Below are 23,615 nucleotides of genomic sequence, written 5' to 3' on the forward strand. Positions count from 1 at the left end.
AGCAACATTTGGAAGCTGATTGACTTTCGGTTGTCTTGACTGATGACACAAACAATGCCTGTGGTGAGGTGCTCCACTGGTCGAGGAACATGTGTGTGTTGGGAATGGTTTTATCTATTGAAGGAGTTGTTCCTGCTTGTTTATCCTGTAATATTATATCTGGATGGTTATTATAGATTGTCCTATCTGAAATAATGTATTGATTATCATATAATTTGTAAGATTTTGACTCTAAAACTGGATCTGGCTTGAATTTATGGTGCCTTTATGAAGTGATGGAGGGCATTCATGAGTTTGTATTTTAAAGCAAGAGTTTGGTGAATGATATTTGCCACTTGATTGTATCTTTGTAAGTGATTGAATTGAATTAAACTGCTGCAGGATCCTGGAATGTGTTGAATTGTGTCTGGTTTCTCTTGGCATTTTCTGCACTTGTTTGTTTATATTTCATGTATTTTCGATTTTTTTTTTCTTTTTTTTTTTTGTTAGCCACCTTGTCCTGTATTTCTGCATGGAAACCCCTCTGTTTCTGGGAAGAGGTCTCCAACTCTCAGTCAAGTGCTCGATGCTTCCTTGTCACCATCTCGTCTGCTCAGATCATTGGGATGTCTCCCATGGAGGGTCATACTCATTCAATTGGTTAATGTTTTCTTCCATAGTGATGATTCATTTTTCTGAGTTGGTCTCTCATTGAAATTTTCTGGTCTGTATTTCTTACACGATGGCATACACACACAGGGAGTGATGAATCCTGTTCATTTTTGATGAAAATGTACACTTACTGTTGTGTGATTTTTTTAATGTGTTATTTCTCTTCCTCCTTCTGTCCAAGGTAGTGTTAATCTAAGTGGTTCTGAGTGTAAATAGTCTTTTCTAAAGTTGTCATTTCAGTTCTTATTGATCTTTGTGAACTTTACTGATTGAAATGGGACCAACATACTTTCATTAAAAAAAGTCAAATGTCGGTAGTGATGAAAGTGTTTATTGCCTTTGTTGTATTTGTTAACTATTGAGCTCTGTTTGGCAGCTTTTTTTAAGCCTTGAACTAAATTTTGTCAAAGGTTTTCCCAATTTTGCACTACTTTCTGTTGTCTTTGCTTGTTGATATTCTAGATACATGGGTATAAAGACTCCCAAAGAAGAGTCTTGGTCCGAAATGTTGATTCCCATCCATAGATGCTGCCTCACATGCTGAGGTCCTCCAGCACTTTGTGTGTAGTTCTCTAGATTTCTAGCATGTGCAGGTCCTCTTGTTTCCCAGATACTTGTATGTTTCTTGAAATAACAAGCCAGTAGTGGGGTTGTGTGGCTCTGTTGGTAAAATATTGAATAAAATCATTAGAGAGAGGTGGCATAGGGTTGGAAAGTGTGGAATCTGTGGGTAGGATAAAGGAACAGCAAATTAAAAAAAAAAAAAAAAAAAAAAAAATCCCTGATGGGAATTGTACAGAGACCTCCCAAGAGTAGTAAGTATGTGGGCCACAAATTACAATGGGAGATAGAAAGTGCGTGCCAAAACAGCAGTGTTACAATAGTCATGGGGGATTGTCATTCAGGTGATTCGGAAAATTAGTACGGTGTTGGTCTCAAGAGGAGGAATTCCTAGAATGCCTACAAGATGCTCTTTTAGAGCAGCTGGTGGTTGAGCCCACTTGGGGAACAGCTATTCTGGATTGGGTTTTGTAATGAACTGGAATTAATTCGGTCACTTAAGTTCAAGGAACCCTTCGGGGCAAGTGATCTTAATATGATCAAATTCACCCTGACAATAGAGAAGGAGAAGCTCAAGTCAGGTGTGGAGAATTACAGAGGCATGAGAGAAGAATTGGTCAAAATAGATTTGAAAAGAACACGGGCAGGGATGAAAACAGAGCAGCAATGGCTGGAATTTCTGGAAGCAATTCGGAAGCCACAGGATATATACATCACAAAGAGGAAATAGTATTCCAAAGGTAAGGTGACAAAACCGTGGCTGATAGGAGAAACCGAAGACAACATAACCAAAGAGAGAGCATAGAACAAAAATTACTAGGAAGTGAGAGGATTGGGAAGCTTTGAAAAACCAGCAGAATCCAACTAAAATAATTAAGTAGGAAAAGATGGAACACATAGGTGAGCTAGCCAGTAATATTAAAGAGGATACCAAATGTTTCTTCAGTTACATACAGCGTAAAAGAGAGGTGAAAGTGGATATCAGACCACTGGAAAATGATGCTGGAGAGGTAGTAATGGGATGGGTGTACGGCCTAAGTAGTGTTTTATAAATTATCAGCACTATCTCCTTGCTTATATATTCTACTTCACTTTGAATAAATGCCGGCATTGCATTTGCCTTCTTTACCATAGGTTCAACCTGTAAATTAACCTTCTGGGAGTCTTGCCTCGGGACTCATATTTCCATCTTTACTTTAGTTGTTTGAACCTTCTCCCCAATCAGATAATAGTTCACTATTGTTCCTTTTGCCAAAATGCATTATTGTACATTTCCCAATATTATATTCTATCTGCCACTTTTTTGCCCATTCTTTAAATTTGTCTGTGTCCTGCTGCAATTGCATTGCTTCTTCAGCAATGATACTTATCTTTGTATCATCTGCAAATCTTGCCACAAAGTCATCAGTTCCATTATCCAAATCACTGACAAACAATGTGAAAAGTAGCGGACCGAATACTGACCCCTGAAGACCAGTTGTCACTGTGACCCAACCAGAAAAGGCCTCTTTTATTCCTACTCGCTGCCTCTTGGCTGTCAGCCATTCCTCTATCCATGCCAGTATTTCTTCTGATTATTATCCTGTTAAGCAGTCTCATGTGTGACAGCTTATCAGATGCCTTCTGAAAACCCAAGTAAATGATATCCACTGTCTCTCATTTGTCCATCCTGCTTATGACTTCCTCGAAGAACTCTAACAGATTTGTCAGGCAGGATTTCCCTGTAAGGAGCTATCCTGCCTTTGACTTATTTTATCTTTAGTCTCCGAATTCTGTTACGTCCCCGTAACGTGTTAAAGAACCAGCAGAAATGCAAAACCACCTGGAGTCTGGTATTGCTTTTAACTAAGGCTATTTGTATTAGCATGGGCACGTGGCCAACTGGTTAAGGCATTCGACTAGCGACCTGAAGGTCACGAGTTCGAGCCCCAGCGGAGGCAACGTGCTGTGTCCTTGAGCAAGGCACTTAACCACACATTGCTCTGCGACGACACTGGTGTCAAGCTGTATTGTCCCTTGCCCTTCCCTTGGACAACATCGGTGTCGTGGAGAGGGGAGACTTGCAGCATGGGCAACTGCTGGTCTTCCATACAACCTTGCCCAGGCCTGCGCCCTAGAGAGTGAAGACTTTCCAGGCACAGATCCATGGTCTCGCAAGACTAGCAGATGCCTTATATATATATATATATATATATATATATATTTTATTAGTAACTAAGCAAAACAGTAATATATAAACCGATAAATCAAACAGGTTAGCAAAGTTCATGTATATATTTTAGTGTGGAAATATATAAAAGTCAAGCTTCTTCCAGTTTAGGAGGTAATTGGATACAGTCTTATGATGGAATGCAAGATGTTTGTAATCCAAAGGCGAATGTTGTGAGAAGGCACAGATTCCACAATAACAATACAAAATAACAATAGTAGTAGGTTTTATCTCCGAAGTTGTTCCACTCCACACACGAAGTACCACCGACAGTGATCTTCAACAAATATCTTCAAGTTCCACACCCAAATTCAGCTACGGGTCACCCCAAAGTGGTGGCCACAGGATACTCAAACAGAATCCACGTATGGATTATCACCAACAGTAGTTTAACACTAAGGGGACCCTCTTCAAGGGAACCACCACCCAGGCAAGGGTCGACACACCGGTAGATTCCACAAGGTTACCCCAAACACACAATGTGATAGCCACTTATCCAGTTCCACGACATATGAAATAACTCCAACAGTGATTTGCCACAGGGGTGCCTTTGTTCAATGAGCTACCACACCCAGACAAGGGTAACACACACGTGGTAGTCACAAAGGTTTCCCCCTCACCACAGAACCCACTCCTGTGGATTAACTACATGACAGTCACAACTTCATATTCGAATGGAACTCAAACTCACCCTTACGGGCTACTTAGAGAGAGAGTCTAAACAGAGACCTCTTTGTCACTAGGTTTCTTCTGTTTCAAACCTTCCTCTACTCTCCACCGCGGTTTTTTTCTGTTATGTACCCTTCGGGTGTCTTTTTGCTGTGGACTGTCACTTTAAGGCACAAGAGAGAACTGAGACTAATTTTGGATTTCTGCTGAGAGAGAGAGGTGGAGTCTGCCTTTCAGCTCGTGTTTACACTTTTACAACGACACCGACTACTGCTGTCAGCTTGTGGGTTGCCATGGAAACAGAGAGAGAGAGCAACGAGCAGCTGGTGGGTTGCCATGGTGACCAAGGGCGGTGTTACTTGATGGACAGCTGCTGTTCAGTCTGCTGAGATAAATAGCAACACACATCAAAGTTGCTGGTGAATGCAGCAGGCCAGGCAGCATCTCTAGGAAGAGGTACAGTCGGCGTTTCAGGCCGAGACCCTTCGTCAGGACTAACTCAGGAATTACAGTAAACCTTGCACTTGTGCGTCGCATTAGACAAAAATGTAATGGAAGAATATATATTTTAATTTTTATTCCCTCCCCTTTTCTCTCCCTCTGTCCCTCTCACTATAACTCCTTACTTGCTTTCCACCCTCCAGGCTCCCCTCCCCCACTTTTCTTTCTCCCCAGTCTTCCCATCCCATGATCCTATCCCTTCTCCAGCCTTGTATCCATTTTCTCGATTAACTTTCCAGCTCTTAGCTCTATCCCTTCAGCCCACAAAGTTGGGGCGCCCATGTGTCTTACTCTAGAATTTGCCTGGAATTTCCCTAGTTCATAGCGCTCTATTTTTTCTAAGCTCTATGTACCTATCTAAGAGGCTCTTAAAAGACCCTGTTGTATCTGCTTCCACCACCACCGCCGGCAGTGCATTACACGCATCCACCACTCTCTGCTTGACAACCCTAACCCTAATGCTGACAGCCCCTCGGTATCTATTTCGAAGCACCTTAAAACTATGCGGCCTTGTGTTAGCCATTTCAGTCCTGAGAAAAAAAAACTCTGGCTATCCTCACGATCAATGCCCCTCATCATATTATACACCTAAAAAAGACTCTAAACATAAACAAGGAAATTATACATGGCTTTGAGGATTTGTTAGAAGTATACACAATTATGAGGGTATAGATAGGGTAAATGCAAGCAGCTTTTTCCACTGAGGTTGGGTGGGATGACAACCAGATTCATGGGGAAGTGGGAAGGTGAAAATTAAACGGAAACATTTGGAAAACCTCTTTACTGAAATGGTCATGAGAGTGTGGAATGAGATGCCAGCACAAGTGGTGAATATGAGTTCAGTAGTTTCACCTTTCAAAAGAAGGTTGGTTGGGAGCCCGGATGATAGGGGTATGGAGGGCAATGGTTCCGGTGCAGTGAGTTGCATTAGACAGCTTAAATGTTGTTTCGGCATTGACTAGATGGGCCAAATAGCCTGTTTCCGTACTGAACTTCTCCTATGTTTCCATGACAAAGAAGCTGGCCAAACTTGTTTGGAAGGGAAAAGGTAGGAGTGACAATGGAGCAGCAATGGCTGGAGTTTCTGGGAGCAATTTGGGAGCCGAGAGATCGATACATCCCAAAGAAATGGAAGCATTGGAAAGGCAGGAGGACACAACCGTGGCTGAAATGAGAAGCCAAAGTCAACATAAAAGCGAAAGAGAGGGAAAATGATGAGCAAAAACTATTGGGAAGCTTTTAGAAACCAACAGAAGACGACTGAAAATAAGTCAGTTGAGCTCAGGGGGTGGAATTATGATATTGTAGTCATTAATGAGTCTTGGTAGCACCCAACAGTCTGAGGCATTTAGAAGAACAAAATATCCAGGGCCTCAATATTTCTGGAAAACCAAGGTTTCCTGCACCAGTTACCTTTCAACTTTTATTTTGGCAGGCACATACAAACTCTACACCCTCAAAATTTCACTTCTGAAGGCCTCCCACTTACCAAGTACTCCTTTGCCAGAAAACAGCCTGTCCCAAATCACACTTGTCAGGTCCTTTCTGATACCATCGAAATCGACCTTTCTCCAATTTAGAATCTCAATCCGTGGTCCAGACCTCTCTCTTTGCAAATTTACTTTGAATTTCATGGCATTATGATCACTAATTTCTGTCACCAGCCCTGGATCATTTCCTAACAGCTAATTGCACACTTCTACATCGGGAATTCTACGTACTAATTAAGGGTACATTTGACAAACGCTACCCCATCTAGTCCTTTTACAGTATGGGAGTCCCAGTCAACAGATGAAAAGTTAAAATCACTTACTGAATCAACCTTCGTTTCTTGGCATAGTCTGCAATCTCTCTATAAATTTGTTCCTCTGAATCCCTCAGACTGTTGGGTGCAACCAAGTCCCGGTAATGGCTACAATATCATAATTCCCTGTCCTGAGCTCATCTGGCTTTCCTACGATGCTTCTTGCATTGTGATACACACAGATCAGCACATTCATCGCACCATGCTCAGCCATTTGATTGCTAACTCTATCTGAGGTCTGAACAAAATCTGACTGGTGTCAAGAAAACAACCTCTCCCTCATTGTCACAAAAACAAAGGAGCTGGTTGTGGACAACAGGAGGAATGGAGACAGGCTAACCCCTATTGACACCAATGGATCTGGGGTTGAGAGGGTGAACAGCTTTAAGTTCCTCGGCATAAACATCACCAAGGATCTCACATTGTCTGTACGTACCGGCTGTGTTGTGAAAAGTGCACAGCAGCACCTCTTTCACCTCAGACGGTTGAAGAACTTTGGGATGGAGCCCCAAATCCTAAGAACTTTCTGGAGGGCCACAACTGAGAGCATCCTGACTGGCTGCATTACTGCCTGGTATGGGAACTGTACTTCCCATAATCGCAGGAACCTGCAGAGAGTGGTGCAGACAGCCCAGTGCATCTGCATATGTGTACTTCCCACTATTCAGGACATTTACAGAGAGGTGTGTAAAAAAGGGCCAGAAGGATCATCGGAGAGCCGGATCACCACAACCACAAACTGTTCCTACTACTACCATCCAGGAAACGGTACCACAGCAAAAGGACCAAGAGGTTCCGGAACACCATCTTCCACCAGGCCATCACACTGTTTAATTGATTACTATGTTATATTCACCGTTCTTTGTACAAACTATCTATTATAAATTACTATAAATTCCACATTGCTCATTTAAATGGAAACGCAAAGTGAAGATTTCTACTCCTCGTGTATATGAAGGATGTATGTAATAAAGTCAATTCAATTCACCCTCTCCACTATCTGTTCTGTCATTCTGGCTCCCATTCCCACAAAAACTTATTTTAACCACATCACCACCCCTCCCCCCACACTAGCGCGAGCAAACCTTACCACTGGGATATTAGTCTGCTCTTGTTCTGTTCCGCTAACTAACAAATCCCATTTCACCCCTTTGACTTTCCTATGTCAGTAATCCCCTCCAACAGTTTCTGAAGTGGCCCACCTGTTGTTTTGCGGGATAGCAACAAGAGTACTCTGTGATGACTATTTAACCTCATTTCCCTTCCTGACTCTCACCCAGTTTCCTGTGTCCTGCACCTTGGGTGTAACTCACCTCTCCTCATGTTCATATCTATCACTCCCTCCAACTCCTGGATGATCCGGAATTCATCCATTTCAAGTTCTAACTCCTTAAAGTGCAAGGTTACAAGCTGCAGCCGGATGCACATCTTGTAGGTGAGGGCATCAGGGACACTGGAGGTCTCCCCACATTCCCACCAATGTCCACTCTAATTTGTAGTGACCAGTGTGCACATATATCTTGTACTGTGCGTTTTTTTACCCAGTGACAAAATGTGCACAGCGTATTTTATATAGAGAGGTGTTCATTTTAACAGCTAGCAAATAACTGTCGATCTCCTCTGGGTTCGATGGAGTTAGTCTACACTCTCACACAACCTATGTAGCAGGCCTGTAAGAGGTAACGAAGGATTTTCTCACCAGAGCTTTTGCACACTGTCCATATGTGGTTTTCTTGCTAAATTAAGCTTCAAATAGTCAGATTCCCAAATATCACTCCACTTCTTCCCACTTGTAGATTCTGCAGCAACTTTTGCATCGCTACAATACACACAGGTAACACCAGTTTCTATATTGGACATAAATATTTCCCCAGAACCCTCCAGAGGAATTGAGGATATATAAAAAAATCATTTTGAACCTCTGGGTAAAAGAATAATAGGGACTGAATTGGAATGTTTGAACTGAAGTAATTTCTGTCTTCAGCAGTTAGCTAAGACAGGCTCATTACCAGTTCTCTGCGGCTTGTAGACAGACACACTGAGAGCTGATAACATTGTACATTGTACTCTCATTAGTTGATAACATTATGCATTGTACCTTCGTTTGAGTAAAGGGAGGAGGACTCGCCAATAAAAAGAAGAATGAACATCTGTCTGTAAGTAAATCAGGGCCTTGCAAAGGGAATGACTGATAAAGACTAGACAGTACATCCATCTGTAATTAAAACTTTGATTTAGCGAACTCTCTTATCTAATTAATTAAATTTTGCACCAACAGACTTTGTGGGCGTAACAGTTCAAATAACATCTTCCAATAGTAATGTATGGGGCTACTATGTATAAATATACGGCTATAACCTGACTAAGTCACTCCACTTGTCAGTTGGTGGCAGTGCTTACATGCCTTCCCTTTGACAACTGGGTCTCAAACTCCTGCAGGAGAATATGCAATAAACTGTGGTGATGAAAAGATGCTGGTCTCCCAAGTTTTATTCAGATTCAACTTTAACATTTGGAGTCACGAACAGGATCCCAGTATAGGGAGTGCCAAGCAGTCTGTGGTGGGATATTACCTCACGAGAAAAAGCAGTAAATTTGATATGGAAAAAGAACTGTGGAAAGAAGTGGAAATTGTTGAAAAGGGAATGGAAGGAAAAGGCAGATGTAAAGTGGAGCAGTATATTATTAGCAAGTTGGAGGAATAATGCATGTGACAAAGGGATAGAGGTATGTACTGCAGAAGGAATGCCAAAGGTTGGGAGATGCTAAAAGTGGAGCATGAATAGGTGGGTGGGCGCTGAAAACAAGAGCAGGAAAAACAATGTAAGCTCGAACTGATAGGGAAACAAGGGATCCCGAACTCATGTCTGGCATACCGACCCTGTTTGAGGACAGTGACCGTGATGAGGAGTGGGCACCCATTATACACCCCCACCTTACCAGGGGTCAAGTGCACCCAGTGCTCCTGAACCCCAATCCTCCCAGTACTCTGATACGGTGGCCGCTCAGGTAAAACAGCGGCGACAGGGAAGGGGAGGCTCTCGATACCCTGAGATCCAGGAAGGGAATACAGAGGATTATTCCGAGACAGGGAGGGAAGAATCCAATAAAACCCCAGAGTTAATGGCACTACCCAGACAATTGCCGACCTGAATACTGCCCAATCCACGAGCAGGAGGAGGGACCTCAGTGATTCCTGTGTACGCACCCTGGAAGCCTCAAGAAATGATAATGATCATGAATCAGGCCCCAGATAGAAAAGAAAATCCAGCACAGTTTGCTCAGTATGTCCGCAGTACTACACAAATGTTTAAAGTGACCCCGCAAGATTTATTCGGTCTCTGCTGCATGATTCTCTCAGCTGATGAGGGGCGGAAATGGAAGGCTGAATTGAGATACCAAACCTATCAGGACTTACAGGCGGGAAACCATAATGAGAATAAACAGACAGACTGGATTATTTAAGCCTCGGAAAGGGCTCTCCAGCAACCTGTAAACACCACGAAAGTACTTGAATGAAAAGCTAAGCCTGGGGAATCAGGACCAGACTATTGGGAGCAATTTGTGGCCTGCTACGGCACTTTCACAGGAGACCAAGCCTTTAATAATGGGAATCCATCCCCCCAGTTTAATGCCTTACTGCTCCAATGCTTACCAACCAAGTTAGCCAACACGATTAAAACAAATAATATGGATTGGCCTGACAGTGACCGAAATCGAATGCGATGAGCTTGGACATACTATTGGGACCCGGCTTCCGAACCCAATCAACCCTGAAAGGAACTAGTATTAAAGGTGAATATGTTCAGCGGGAAGCAGGATGCGAGTGGACTATATCTGGGGATCAGAAATGGGAACAAAAACCTACCAAGGGACAGGCGGGGACAACAACCTGTTTAGTAATTGACAAGCAAGGATGCTTCCTACCGTGAGCACCACCTGTCAGGAAATGAAATATCGCAAGTTGCTGGAATTCTAATTCTGTTTATGATATGGGGGCAACCACAACTACTCTTAATCAGGAAACAGTATCAGAAAAGGGATTCCAGCTATCAGATGGTACAATCACTCTGTCTGGGTTCAAAGGCATGGAATGTATGTATTCATGTACCCAGCCACTGCAGCTGGAATTCCAGGGGAACCAGTGTGAGGTTTCATTTTGAGTCACCACCAGTCGGGGGTGTAATCTAGCAGGAAGAGACTTGCTCTGTCCGTTGGAAGTTGAGGTTCTATGCATGGACAAGGGTATCACCCTGGGACTAGCAAACAACCGACAGCTTCCCCAGTTTCCAACCCCCCCAGTGGTGGGCACTTAATATGGTCTCCACTGCCTTTGAACCCCTTCTGCCAGCGGTCGACCCCCATGTGACTCTGTGCTATGACCCTACGGGGTGCTCAACTGAGGAAAGCCAATTCTATGCTCCCCTTGAGTGACAGAAGTTCACAGTCATGATAACTGGAGAGGTGAAAGGAAGAGAGGGCCGTGCAATACTGGCCAAAGTTCCGGATTTCCTTTGGCGACAGACCACCATTAGAGTTTGCCCTGGGTTCAAGCCAAAGAGCCTGGAGTTCCAAGCCAACACCCTGATGAAACAAGCCTCCAGCACCAAGTGAGACTGGCAAGACTTGGCCGTGGGCCAACTTCGATACTGAAAGGAGTCAGAGGTGTAGACGGGACATCTGGTAAGACACCCTTTTAATATTGACCAAACCCAAGATATTGTTCCCCACCTCTGGGCAATTTCAGGCCATGAAGTCGGCAGCACCAATGGCCCCCCTGTCTGGATCACCGTGAAAGAAGGACAGACTTTCAAAATCCATTCTGCAATACCCCCTCAAGCCCGAGGCAACGTTTTATGAGGATGGAAGCTCTTTTGTGGATCCAGCAGGAAAACAATATTCTGGCTATGTGATAGTGATGGACAGTGAAATAGTTGAGCAAGCCTCTTTTGAATCAGCTGTCTCCGCCCAGAAAGCTGAGCTATTTCTCTAGGAAGAGGTACAGTCGACGTTTCGGGCTGAGACGTCGACTGTACCTCTTCCTAGAGATGCTGCCTGGCCTGCTGCGTTCACCAGCAACTTTGATGTGTGTTGCTTGAATTTCCAGCATCTGCAGAATTCCTCGTGTGAAGGCTGAGCTGCTTGATCTGACTCGTGCCTGTATCCTAGCAACAGATTGAAGTGCGAACGTTTTCACAGACTCCCGTTATGCATTGGGAATTGTACATGACTATGTGGCTGTCTGGGAACATGGGGATTCCTGACTTCCTCTGGCCACCCCATTAGTAATGCCACCTTTGCAAACAAGTTACTCACCGCTCTACAGCTACCTTGAGTTTTGGCTATTATTAAATGTGCAGCCCACACCTGCATGTCCGACCGGGTTACTAAAGGCAATGCTTTAGCAGATTAGACATCGAAAAGTGCGGCACAATCCTAAGTAGTTGTAGTCCCCTCGAGTTCCCAGAAAGTCTACCAGCAAAATTTGATATGCATACCCTAAGGGAAGAAATGAGGAAATATATATGCCAAATAACCAAAATTTTCCAAGCATTACATTCACAGGTATGAAAGGCTTACAAGGAAGAGAACTACACCACAGAGAGGAGTGACTATCCCACCACAGAACCTGGGAATTTTGTCCTGATCAAGAACTGGGATCGAGGGAAACTCGGACCTCAGGTGGAGAGGACCATATCAGGTGTTACTCCCATGGCTGTGAAATTGAAGGGGCAATCTCGGTGGATACATCGAACAGACTACAAACGTGTTACTGAAGAAACTGAGTAGAAGGACTCTCTCAGTCTGAAGGAAATTGTATTCGTTCACAGTGGAGTGATGAAGCCTTAGGTTTCTTGGCGTGGACTGTCCTTGTAAGAGAGAGTGCCTGAGTAACATCAGCCGCGGGCTTTCTTGGCTCTTGTTTGATAGAGAGCCAGAGAGAGGGCGCGAGAGACAGAGTGCGAGAGAACTATTTGACTATGCAGTGTGTTTACACTTGCTTGCAGCTTGTGTTTACACAGCTGGCAGTTTGTTTTATTGAAGCAAGGACAGTCACAGACACACAGTCAGATGGAGAGAAAGAAAGAAGATGGAAGGTTCGAAACAAAGGACCTAGTGGCCAAAGGTCACTGTTTGGACTCTCCTATGTCCACAAAGGTGGGTTGATTATTGATCCAGCATATACCGAATGTGTGATTGTCATTTCATTTGATCCATTGGAGTGGATCTTTTGGGTTGGGAGTATCCTGTGAAGACCACTTGTGCGAACCCTTGCCTGGGTGTGGTAATTCACTTGAAGAGGTACCCTTGTGACAAATCACTGTTGGTGATAATTCGTAAAATCCATATATGGATTTTGTTGGCGTATCCCATGGCTACCACTTCTGTTAACCCTTAGCTGGATTCGGGTGTGTTATGTGGTAACCACTAGTGAGAAGGGATATTCTGTGGAAATCACTGTCGGTCATACTTCGTGTGTTGGATCTGGATTGAGACTACCTTGTGGAATCTACCTGTGTGTTAACCCTTGCCTGGGTGGTAGATCCCTTTGAAGATGGTACCCCTGTGATAAGCTACTTTTGGTGATAATTCATATGTGGATTTGGAATGACGACAGATAAGACCTTCAGCGACTGTTATCCTGTTTTACCACCATGGAATTTGTGGAATTCAACATAATTGCCTTCTCTTGACATTCACTCTGGATTACAAATATCTCTCTCTCTCTCATCATTTATTCCATGGATGAACTGAACTTTCATACTTCACCAACTCAAGACTTTAAGCTTGGAATTCCTTGAGCTCAATGGTTTGGGAGTTACATTTACACATATGTATACTCATAACACTGTTAACATTTGATTATTTTGCTTAAGTTGTTATATTATAAGCAGATACTAATAAAGATAGTGCTTTTAACATCAAAACCAGACTCCAGGTGTGGTCCATTTCCGCTGGTTCATTTAAACCGTTACAGGTACGTAACAGTGGCGTTCGTGTTTATGTCTTTGAGAGGGCTCACCACAGAATCTGGGGGCCCCCATGTTAACACCTTCCTGTCTCTCTGTCACACCTATGCCAAACAGGTAGAACTAGGGACCTGCTGGGTTTGTACCGAAATTCCCCAGCATGGTAAAACTATGATTCCAATGTCAGTAATCCCGCTCAACCAGAGTGAGGAACTCTCAGCCTGGGCTTTCTCAAATATCACCCGGGGAAGTGAGGTGAGGAACTGTGGTTCAGTCAGAGATGACTGTGGCTGTCAGTGTTTTGAGGGACGGTATCTCAGGCCCCCACCAAACAAAACTTCCTATACTGGGAAACATGCATCCTGGCCATACTTGCAGATGCCCAGCAGCGGAGAAGAATAACTGAGACTGAGCGATTTTGAATGATCACTTTTCTCTCCTATGGAGTAGACAGGAATTCACGAGAGATAATCAATTTGGCAACAGCACTTGAGGAGCTGGCCACAATACTCCAGGGGCCCTGACAGAAACACAGGCCCAAGTAACAGAAATATCCACTGAAGTGATTTCAATCTGGCAAACAGTCGTACAGAATCGTATGGCTTTAGATTTTATCCTGGCTGAGAAAGGGGGAACCTGTGCTATTATTGACACAGAATGCTGCACCTATATCCCTGATGAGTCTACTAACATTACATCCCTCTCCGAGCACACTGCCAAGGAGACTGACAGTATCAAGAGAGTAGGGCAGGATTTACAGGAGTTCACCGAAGGGTCGAAATGGTGGTCTTCGAAGGTCTGTTCCATAATATGTGGGGCATGATATTGCATTACGGCCTAACAGTTGTACATATCATTGTAATAATTACTGCTGTACGCTGTTTTTACCCACTGATATGTCAATGCTGTACTCGGTTGTTTTCTCTGTAAAAAAAATTACTGCTTTGTTGATGATGTAATGATCAAAAGGAGGGAATGATAAAGTATGTAAAAGGGTTAACACTTTGTTAAACAACAGCAGCCTGTTTTTCTGAAAGAAACTGCTGATGATCAACAGATGTGCTGAGCCATGCTGAGCCATATTTCTTCTTGAGGGTCGCTAGCTAGGGTTTCAGGATGCTTATCTCCCTGTGCACTCATGCGTAGAGATAGGACAGCTTCAGTCTGTTCTGTGTGTGTAAGCCATTATGACAATTTGTAATTTGTCTTTAGGGTCTGTCGTGTAGTAAATAACTTTAGCTCCAGCCTGTCTTGTGTGGGGGTATCTGGATGCATATATATCTGTGGTGTAAGGGTAATTGTTACTCAGTTAGTGGATTGGGCGGACACAGTCATAGACTGTTCCTGTTTGAGTGACTGACTAAGGGTACGTCCACACTAGGCCGGATAATTTTGAAAACAAAGCTTTTTCTCTTCGTTTTGCCCTCCTGTCCACACTGAGCCAGCATTTTCAGCCCCTGAAAACGGAGATTTTCGAAAACACTCTCCAGAGTGAATAAATCTGAAAACGCTTAATATCCAGCGTAGTGTGTACGGGGTAACCGGAGAGATTTTAAAACGCTGTCATGACAACACCACAACAACAATGCTTTTTTCTGCTTCTGCTTGGCACTGCGCAAGCTGTTATAACGCACAGTCGGTGTAAACGGCCTGAGAGTTAAATTGTACAGTGAGATTTTTTGACTATTTAAAAACGCTGTCATGACGTGCCGGAACAGATGTTCGTTGTTTTCTTGAACGCCACCACCTAACAATTTCAGAACAGACGGACAGGACTGAAGCCAGTTGACCCCTAGCTTACTGAATAAATAAGTATACTCACTTCACCCTGTTTTCTGTCCTTGCTTGTACGAAGGTGGTTTACCTATTTATGCAAGTACTTCTCTGACAATAGATGTGTAACAGCCTAATGTAACATTGTATGGAAATACAAGATAATGCTGATGCAGACATTTTATACATTTAACAAGGTGCTTTATTAATGTAACAGAGTTAGTTTTTCAATGTTCGTCGTCAGCTGGGTCATACTGTCCGTGAACTCCCTGTCGGTTGCCTCCATACGCTCCAGTATTTGTTTTTTTTAAGTTTTAAGTCCTCCTGTGTGAGAGCCAAGAGCAATTCCTTTAAAGTTTTTCTACTCTGTAACTGGACAAACGCACACCAAGTATACTGTTTCCTCTTCGCTTGTTTTCTGTGTGTCCTACACAAGCCCAGTAGGAGGAGATTCTTCCAAATATCCGCCTAATGTGGACGGAGATATTTTGAAAAACGCTTAGTGTGGACACCTGTCATTTTTACTCAAAACCAGCGTTTTCAAAATTACCCGGCGTAGTGTGGACATAGCCTTAGGTGGTAAAAGATACAGTCTTACGATGGAAGGTAAAACCGTTCAGTTTAATGCTCAGGTTAATTCATGAGAGATAGTCCACCCCCTAGGAGTACATATCAGACCTCAAACATTTTGACTTTTTAGCGCAGATCTCCAGCAACTTGAGATTCTGCTTGATTTCCATGGAATGACAGACAAGTCATGGGGGGGGGGGGGATTTCCAAACACAGTTTGAACACCAAACTCAAGGGTCTATTTCTACTGTTGTAAACATGGAACAGCCCATTTACTCGTAGCCTCTCCCTGTCAGGATGGAATGGGAACTCATCCTCTCCTCAGATTAGCAGTCATTGCTTCCAAAGGAACTCCAGAAACAAACATCTGATCGCAGACCAGAAATACTCGCTCAACACCTCATAAGTCCAAGCAGCTTGATCCCCGGGTCCACTTTACCTGGATCAAAAACTGTGATATCCCAGGACCCAACCTCACAGAGTCACACAGCTGAATCTGCCACTCACCGATCTTGAGAGTCTCACACATCATCCCCACGTCTCACACTGGGTAGTGCAATCCCCTCACAATGTCCAGCTGCTCGAAATTTCTGCTTCATTGCAGAAGGACGACCATCCAGCCCCATCTGTAGAAGCACTGACCAAAGTCAAAGCCAAAACACCAACAGTTCCATATGCCTGGAATGTAGATCACAGGATTATAGCCCAAGCACCAACTCTCCCAGTACTCTTTGCTGCCAGTAAAATGCTGTAGTATGTCAGCCAGTCACAGTTCAATAACTAGTACATCCACACCAATGCACAACAGAACTGGTACCTGATGACCCTCAGGCATTCCAAAAACCAATTCTGGAAATAACTCAGTGAGGCCAAAGGTGAAAAAGAACAGTTCACAATGAAGACAAAGGTTAGAAGAAAGATTGCGGAGGAGGTGGGATACAGGGTGGACTGAGATTGACCCATATGGTTGATGGATATCACTGAAGCTGGGGAGGGGGGTGGGGATTAGGAGACTGGACCGAGGTTGAACAAGCTGGGCAGGGATGAGCACATGGAACCAGGTGGAAGAAGGGATCAAGGACAATTACTGATGGTCCTCCAACAATACACAGATAGTGAATGAATAGTACATACTACTGCACAAAAGATCCTAAAATGACAAAATTAGAACAAACAATAAGAACTGGCATATGAACTTTGACCCTCACCAAATTTTTATCAACACAGCATAGAAAGTTTCCCATCCGGACACTTCACGCATTTGCATGGTAATTAGTCTGCCCATGACTGCGAGGAATGGCAGAGACAGATCAACACTTCAGATCCCCTTCACCCCAACCCCCTCCCAGCTTGGGGACCACAACTAACGGATCCCACAGCCCAGCTCGGGCGCAAAGCTAAAACAAGGCCTGCGGGACCGGAGAGCCTGGAGTCTTCAGCCGTCCGGCAGAACTCGACCCCGGGCCTTTCCCCCAGCCACAGACCCGATTTACACAACCCCAGGATCAGATCCTTATTCACCGCTGCCCGAATGGGAGAACCACCAATACACATCAAAGTTGCTGGTGAACGCAGCAGGCCAGGCAGCATCTGTAGGAAGAGGTGCAGTCAACGTTTCGGCCCGAGACTCTTCGTCAGGAGAACCGCCACCAGTGGCCGGAGGTCCGTGCAGCGCCACCAGTGGCCGGAGGTCCGTGCAGCGCCACCAGTGGCCGGAGGTCCATGCAGCGCCGCCGGTGGCCGGATGCGGGAGGGACAGCGGAGTGGTAAATCACAAACACGACAAAGTCTGCAGATGCTGGAAAGCCAGAGCCACACAAACAAGATGCTGGCGGAACTCAGCAGGCCGGGCAGCATCTATCGAAAAGAGTCAACAGTCGACGTTTCCGATTGAGGCCCTACTTCAGGACCGAGAAGGAAGGGGAAACATATCTGAGTAAAAACGGAGCGGGTGAGGAAGGGGTGTCTATGATTCACATTGTCAGGGTGTTGAGTTTACCAGGAGACAGAGACTGCAGGGACGGGAGGTTTTCTGGTCACTAATACACTGTGTGTGGACCCCGCTGGCAATTCTGGTGTTGTGACCCGAATCGAGACAAACACCACGCTGCCCACTCCACCAACAACACGGCACAGCCGGACACATAACAGGGGACTTTACATCTCACAACACTGGATTCAGTGATGAAACCCGAGATTAATGTTGTTGTCCCGCTGAAATCATAAGAAACGTCCATTCAGGTGTTTTTAATTACAAGCGCACCCCCACAGATGACGTCACACATGGTTCCCCCCGCGCGTACCTGACGTCACACACGCGCTGCTGTGCTCGCGCTGAAACAGTTTAACGGCGGAGCTACCGAGCACGAGATCGCTCCACCCCGCACCTCCGCTGCGCTGTAGTCATTGGCCCGAAGCGATGTCAATCACTGTTTACGTCCAATAGCGGAGGTGGACCAGCCGAGAGGGCGTTACCCCGCCGCCGTGAACTCCCAGTCAAATCGGAACAAAATCCCAAAGTAAATGTCCGCTTTCTGATTTATTTCCATTTCCCTCCGAGGGAAGTTGGGGCGTTTGTGAAGCGTCTCCTGCGGCCGGAGTCTGATGTATCGCTGAGAGGTAGGAGGAGACCGCTCGGCCCGTCGGTTTGATGCCGGTTCCCCGGGGAGGGAGAGGATGAAGACGGTGAGAGAGGGGGCGGACAGGATGTTTGTCCCGGTGGGGACAGGAGGGGCTCATCTGTGGAAATGTCTGAGCCCACGGTGGTGGCGATTCACCACATTGGGGGCAAACACCGGCAGACTGTTGCCCTGCAATGGTCCGGGAAAAGTGGGGATGGGAGCGGTGTTGGGGGCCCGGGTCTTATTGAATGATAGGACGGTGTGGAGGGGCCGAGTGGCCTGCTCCTGCTCCTGTTCCCCGTGTGTTTAAATACAAGGAATAACCAGACCCTTCCCGGGCCTGCAGGATGTCCCAGTCGGTGTTGTAGGGACCGGTGCTCGGAGCCCAGTTATTCCCAGACTGTGATCGTCCTCACATAAAACAGAGGCCGGCAGATGTGTGGAGACTGAAGGGATCGAGGAAATGAGAATTAGGCAGAAACATGTGGCTGAGATGGGAGAGCAGCCGCCATCTTGTTGATGGTTAGAGGGGCTGAATGGCCACCTCCTGCTGTTTCTCACTTGGTGTTTCAGTGTTCCTGTCCAGTGAGGAATGTGAATAGAAATTAGTGTTTATAAACATAGAACTGATTTAAATGAAACCTGCACATTTCTGGTTTGGGTCTGAATTGTATGTTGGATCGGGATGGGAATCAAGCCCGTAACTCTGTGACCTGGAGGTGGAGGGAAAGGGAGAGGGAAGATATGGAGGGAAAATCTAAATACGTATCTGCTGTAAATATGGAATAATGATGGAACTGCGGCGGATGGGTCGGGCAGCGTGTGAGGGGCGAGGAGCAGAGTCACCGGTTCAGGTGGGAGACCCTCCACCCGTCACCTGATCCCGTTTCCTGTTCACATTTTCCCCGCAGATCTGCAGCATCTGCCGCTCACTGCTCTACGTGTCCGTGTAGCTTCATCTTCTGCCCATTCAGACAAGGCAGTGAGATCCGGATCTGTCACGTCCTCTCGTTGTGGGTGGACAATATGTTTTTATCTGCAATATTTTCAGCATGTTTCATTCCACTGTTTTTACCTGCTGAAGTGCAGCCAATGTTTCTGTGTATATGACCCATTTATGTGAGAATTTAGCCTGGAGGAACTTCTGAAATGCCTGCTTCGCTTCCGCTGCTACTGTGTGATCAAGAATCTCCAGAGAGGAAAGCCCCAAATCCTCGGCTTTGCCTGTTGCCCGGGCCGGGTTCAAGGCGCTCGGCAGAGATGGTGCTCAGTGCTCAATGTCGAAGGGCTGGTCGGAAGCTCAGAGTTTTCGGACGGACTTGGAGTCGGACTGTGGTCAGATGCTTCCAGTGTGCTGCATCAGCAAGTTTGCGGCTCTGGAGGTTTACCGTCTGCGTGAGATTATGGGACTTTAGAGAGACTTTGAGACTTTTACCGTGCCCATGGTCTGTTCTTATCAAATTACGGTATAGCTTTGCACTGTTGTAACTATATGTTACAATTATGTGGTTTTTGTTAGTTTTTAAGTCAGTTTGTCATGTGTTTTCGTGATATCATTCTGGAAAAACACTGCATCATTTCTTAATGCATGCATTACTAAATGACAATAAAAGGGGACTGCATGTCCTCATAATCTAATCTAATCTGATCTGATCTATTTATCTGAGCTGCTCATACATGTGCACAGTTTAGTTAAGCTTCACTCCAGAATTTCCAAAGTAACAACCCAGTCAGTCAAATGGTTCCGCACAATTAAAATAGTTTATTACATTTTTAATTTTTTATATTTTGTACTATTTATATAATTTAACTATTTAATATTACAGCAGTGTTCAGGCAGGACAGATTAGAGGGCTTGTCTACTGAGTCCTTATGGGTGGAGCTGAGAAACAGGAAAGGTATGGCCACATTAGTGGGATTGTATTACAGACCACCTAATAGTCAACGAGAATTGGAAGAGCAAATCTGCGGAGAGATAGCAGGCAACTGCAAGAAACATAAAGTTGTGGTGATAGGGGATTTTAAATTTTCCATATATTGATTGGGACTCCCATACTGTTAGGGGTCTAGATGGTTTAGAGTTTGTAAAATGTGTTCAGAAAAGTTTTCTAAATCAATATATAGAGGGACCAACTAGAGGGGATGCAATATTGGATCTCCTGTTAGGAAACGAGTTAGGACAAGTGACGGAAGTCTGTGTAGGGGAGCACTTTGGTTCCAGTAATCATAACACCATTAGTTTCAACTTGATCATGGACAAGGATAGATCGGGTCCTAGGGTTGAGGTTCTGAACTGGAAGAAGGCCAAATTTGAAGAAATGAGAAAGGATCTAAAAAGCGTGGATTGGGACAGGTTGTTCTCTGGCAAAGATGTGATCGGTAGGTGGGAAGCCTTCAAAGGAGAAATTTTGAGAGTGCAGAGTTTGTATGTTCCTGTCAGGATTAAAGGCAAAATGAATAGGAATAAGGAACCTTGGTTCTCAAGGGATATTGCAACTCTGATAAAGAAGAAGAGGGAGTTGTATGACATGTATAGGAAACAGGGAGTAAATAAGGTGCTTGAGGAGTATAAGAAGTGCAAGAAATACTTAAGAAAGAAATCAGGAGGGCTAAAAGAAGACATGAGGTTGCCTTGGCAGTCAAAGTGAAGGATAATCCAAAGAGTATATACACAGGTATATTAAGAGCAAAAGGATTGTAAGGGATAAAATTGGTCCTCTTGAAGATCAGAGTGGGCGGCTATGTGCGGAACCAAAGGAAATGGGGGAGATCTTAAATAGGTTTTTTGCATCTGTGTTTACTAGGGAAACTGGCATGAAGTCTATGGAATTAAGGGAAACAAGTAGTGAGACCATGGAAACTGTACAGATTGAAAAGGAGGAGGTGCTTGCTGTCTTGAGGAAAATTAAAGTGGATAAATCCCTGGGACCTGACAGGGTGTTCCCTCGGACTGTGAAGGAGACTAGTGTTGAAATTGCAGGGGCCCTGGCAGAAATATTTAAAATGTCGCTGTCTACAGGTGAGGTGCCCGAGGATTGGAGAGTGGCTCATGTTGTTCCGTTGTTTAAAAAAGGATTGAAAAGTAATCTGGGAAATTATAGGCCGGTAAATTTAACATCGGTAGTAGGTAAGTTACTGGAGGGAGTACTAAGAGACAGAATCTACAAGCATTTGGATAGACAGGGACTTATTAGGGAGAGTCAACATGGCTTTGTGCGTGTTTGACCAATCAATTGGAGTTTTTTGAGGAGGTTACCAGGAAAGTGGATGAAGAGAAGGCAGTGGATATTGTCTACATAGACTTCAGTAAGGCCTTTGACAAGGTCCCACATGGGAGATTAGTGAGGAAAATTCAGTCGCTAGGTATACATGGAGAGGTGGTAAATTGGATTAGTCATTGGCTCAAGGGAAGAAGCCAAAGAGTGGTAGTAGAGAATTGCTTCTCCGAGTGGAGACCTGTGACTAGTGGTGTGCCACAGGGATCAGTGCTGGGTCCATTGTTATTTGTCATCTATATCAATGATCTGGATGATAATGTGGTAAATTGGATCAGCAAGTTTGCTGATGATACAAAGATTGGAGGTGTAGTAGACAGTGAGGAAGGTTTTCAGAGCCTGCAGAGGGACTTGGACCAGCTGGAAAAATGGGCTGAAAAATGGCAGATAGAGTTTAATACTGACAAGTGTGAGGTATTGCATGTTGGAAGGACAAACCAACGTAGAACATACGGGGTTAATGGTAAGGCATTGAGGAGTGCAGTGGAACGGAGGGATCTGGGAATACAGATACAAAATTCCCTAAAAGTGGCGTCACGGGTAGATAGGGTCGTAAAGAGAGCTTTTGGTACATTGGCCTTTATTAATCAAAGTATTGAGTATAAGAGCTGGAATGTTATGATGAGGTTGTATAAGGCATTGGTGAGGCCGAATCTGGAGTATTGTGTTCAGTTTTGGTCACCAAATTACAGGAAGGATATAAATAAGGTTGGAAGAGTGCAGAGAAGGTTTACGAGGATGTTGCCGGGACTTGAAAAACTCTGTTACAGAGAAAGGTTGAATAGGTTAGGACTTTATTCCCTGGAGCGTAGAAGAATGAGGGGAGATTTGATAGAGGTATATAAAATTATGATGGGTATAAATAGAGTGAATGCAAGCAGGCTTTTTCCACTGAGGCAAGGGGAGAAAAAAACCAGAGGACATGGGTTAAGGGTGAGGGGGGAAAAGTTTAAAGGGAACGTTAGGAGGGGCGCTTCTTCACACAGAGAGTGGTGGGAGTATGGAATGAGCTGCCAGACGAGGTGGTAAATGCAGGTTCTTTTTTAACATTTAAGAATAAATTGGACAGATACATGGATGGGAGGTGTATGGAGGGATATAGTCTGTGTGCAGGTCAGTGGGACTAGGCAGAAAACTGTTCGGCACAGCCAAGAAAGGCCAAAAGGCCTGTTTCTGTGCTGTAGTTTTTCTATGGTTCTATGGTTTTCTGATATGTATATTCTTATTTACATCACAATTGTTAAAATCTATTGTTATGAATTAGGTTCTACTGCTCCCGCAGAGACAACAAATTTCATGACATATGCCGGTTCTATTAAACCTGATTCTGATAATCGGTATGGGAGACCCACCACCGGTCACCTGATCCCAGTTACTGCAGATCATAATGTGAGATTGAAGCCTTTTGCATTTACTTGCGTTCCTCAGAAATGACAACAGTTAAATTTCCTTCTGTGGTTCCAGAGAAAGAGCTCAGTCTGTCTAATATTTCCACACAATTAAAATGGGGAATTTGTTTATTATCATCATGTACTGAGCTACATGAAAATCTTGCCTGACGTACCATTCGCACAGATGGATACATTACGACAGTACATTGAGCTGATCTACGACAAAACAATAACTGTAACAAAGCATTATGGCTGCAGAGAAAGTGCAGATAGATGTATGTGTAGGGTCACGTTGATTTACATTGTGAGGTCCAGTCCATCTTATCATTCATTTGGCTTATAACCGCAGACAGGTAGCTGTCCTTGAGCCTGGTGGTATGCGCTTTAAGGCTTTTGTATCTCTTCCCTGAAGGGGGAGTGGGTTTGCAGCAAGAATGTCCAGGTTGTGAGGATTTTGAGTACATGGCCTGCTTTTCCGACGCAGGGGAAGTGTAGGAAGAGTCCGTGGAGGGGAGGCTTGTTTCTCTGATGTTTTCTGTCCTCCAAAGTTCTTTGCAGTTCCTTGCAGTCATGGGCAGAGCAGTAGCCATACGAAAGCGTGAAGTAACGACAAAAAGAT

At 44.6% G+C, this 23,615-nt stretch overlaps 1 long non-coding RNA gene across 1 annotated transcript; it reads right to left on the reverse strand.

The window, feature by feature from the left end:
* Positions 1–947: 947 nt before the first annotated feature.
* Positions 948–17,373, reverse strand: LOC140207154 (uncharacterized). The gene is made up of 3 exons (XR_011888514.1): positions 17,231–17,373; positions 16,217–16,387; positions 948–1,311 (listed from the first exon to the last, which is right to left on the reverse strand). It is a non-coding gene; the product is annotated as an uncharacterized lncRNA (long non-coding RNA).
* Between the last annotated feature and the right edge of the window lie 6,242 nt (positions 17,374–23,615).

The sequence above is a fragment of the Mobula birostris genome, chromosome 13 (assembly GCF_030028105.1).
Source record: "Mobula birostris isolate sMobBir1 chromosome 13, sMobBir1.hap1, whole genome shotgun sequence".
Taxonomy (NCBI): Eukaryota; Metazoa; Chordata; class Chondrichthyes; order Myliobatiformes; family Myliobatidae; genus Mobula; species Mobula birostris.